We start from the raw sequence: 2,389 nt of genomic DNA, 5'->3' as shown, positions 1-2,389 counted from the left end.
AGTTTCTATTCCAGCAAGAAAAAATGCTGCCCCTTCTATGATAGAAGTGGTTGAATATAATCAACCAGACATAAATAACTGGCTGATCACCCTGGGGAATGACTCAGTGATGGTCTTTGCTGCTGGCAGGTTGAGTACTCTGAGCAGTGGGTATAGCCAGGTCAACCTTAGTGAAATGAAGTCCATGTTGCTAATCCCATGAATAATTTATATCCCTACCACCATGGCCACTTTGTAAATGAGCCCATTGGGCAATGACAGAAGTAGCTGAGGAAGGTGACTGACTGTTATCCACAGAACAGGTCATCCTATCCACTTGATTATAAAAAATCTTGCTCTGCTGAGGTCGCTCTTTGGTTAGCATTCACATGGGACACAAATATCTTCAGGGTTTGTTTTTTTTAACCCATTCATAGAGGTCTACCCACATATCTTTTTCTCTTACCTCCTCATCACCAATTTTCCAATCATGTTCCTACCAAGTCCTTGACCATCCATCTAAAACACTGGACACCATCCATGAATCAACATACACTCAAACTTCTGGCCATTTCTCCTTCTAAGTAAAAATGAACAACAAGGTACAATGTGCAGTGCTCTATGTTCTGCCCACTGTGAGGATTTCCCTTCATCACTGTCTTTCTGGGATATCCCAGAAAAGGGTTACTAGTGGCAGAGCTGCCCACTTGCAGGTGGTGCCTTCATATCATGCACAACCATCTGCAAACCAGGCTCATTTTCCTCTTCTTCATTCACCTTATCACAGAGAACTCCTATGAGGCAATAGGCGCAGGCTGGGAGAGAGGAGGTAATATACTAAGAGTGGGGCCATAGGCATTTGGGCCACTTCTTGATGTAGCTTACATGTGCCTTCTGGGCCTGCTCAAGCCCAACTTTATATACAATTTCCATTTGGTGATTGAGTGCTGGTGTGCATGCCCAACTTTATGGCTTGGTGGTTCAGATAATACTCAGTTCATGAAGGACAGCTCAGGTCACATTGTAGCATAGTGACCAAAGGTTAATTGTTCAGTCTCTACTAAGGCCCAGTAGCAAGCCAAAAGCTGTTTCTCAAAAGGATAGTAGTTATCTGCAGAAGATGGCAGAGCTTTGATCCAAATTCCTATGAATATGTGTTGCAATTCACCTACAGCGGCCTGCCAAAGGCTCCAAGAAGCATTTCTATCTGCCACTGACACTTCAAGCACCATTGAATCTTCTGGAACATATGGCCCAAGTGGCAGAGCAGCTTGCATGGCAGCCTGGACCAGTTGCAGAGACTTCACTTGTTCTGGGCCCCACTCAAAACTAGTAACTTTTTAGGTCACTCAGTAAATGAGCCAAATGAGAAATATGTTGCCTCAAAAGTTTAAAGAGGCCCATCAGGTGTTATGCATTTTTTTCTGGTTGTAGAAAAGGCCAAATGCAAGAACTTAATCTTTACCATAGAAAGGATATCTTTCTACCCGCATCACTGGAGCCATAGAAATTTCACTGAGGTGAAAGTTATCTTATTTTAAAAATTGTATTTCTCACCCTCTGATGTGTAAATGTATTACCAATAAGTCTAGAGTAGTTATTATTGCTTGCTCACTAGGTCCAATCAACATAATGTCATCCATGCAATGAATCAGTGCGATGTCTTGTGGAAGGGGAAGTCAAGCAATGTCCCTGTGAACTAAATTATGAAATAGGGTAGAGAACTGATAGAGATAAGAAAAGTATTGCTAGCTTTGCCAGATTAAGCAAATTTCTTCTGGTGGTCTTTACTAACAGACATAGAGAAAAAAGGCATTTGCCAAATCAATAGCTACATAGCAGATACCAGAAGATATATTAATTTGTTCAAGCAATGAAACCACATCTGGTGCAGCAGCTGCAACTGGAGTCACTACCTGGTTAAGCTTTTGAAAATCCACTGTCATTCTCCAAGATTCACCTTTTTAAAAAATTGACACATAATAATTATACATATTTATAGGGTACAACATGATGGATGTTTCCATAAATGTATAAATTGTATAGTGATCGAATCATGGTAATCACCATATCCATCACCTTAAGCATTTATCATTTCTCAAAAATATGAAATACTTCACAAATTTGCATGTCATCTTTGCACAGGGGTCATGATGATCTTCTCTGTATTGTTCCAATTATAGTATATGTGTTGCTGAAGCAAGCAAAAAATCCCTGCGTTTTCTGTAGAGGCCAAATAGGTAAGTTGAATGGGGATATGGTGGGAATCATCACCCTTGCATTTTTCAAGCCCTCGGTGGTGGCACTGATCTCTACAATCCCTCCAGGAATGTAGTATTGCTTTTGGTTTAATATTTTTCTAAGCAGAGGCAGTTCTAGTGACTTCCACTTCACCTTTTCTACCATAATA

General features: G+C 40.7%; 1 non-coding gene across 1 annotated transcript; it reads right to left on the bottom strand.

Moving 5' to 3' along the window:
• Positions 1–2,079: 2,079 nt before the first annotated feature.
• Positions 2,080–2,184, bottom strand: LOC114675158 (U6 spliceosomal RNA). Its single transcript, XR_003726255.1, has one exon. It is a non-coding gene; the product is annotated as a U6 spliceosomal RNA (small nuclear RNA).
• Positions 2,185–2,389: the final 205 nt, after the last annotated feature.

This window comes from Macaca mulatta, chromosome X (assembly GCF_049350105.2).
Source record: "Macaca mulatta isolate MMU2019108-1 chromosome X, T2T-MMU8v2.0, whole genome shotgun sequence".
NCBI lineage: Eukaryota > Metazoa > Chordata > Mammalia > Primates > Cercopithecidae > Macaca > Macaca mulatta.
The sequence above is the reverse complement of the archived record's forward strand: the minus strand, read 5'-3'. Positions and strand labels throughout refer to the sequence as shown.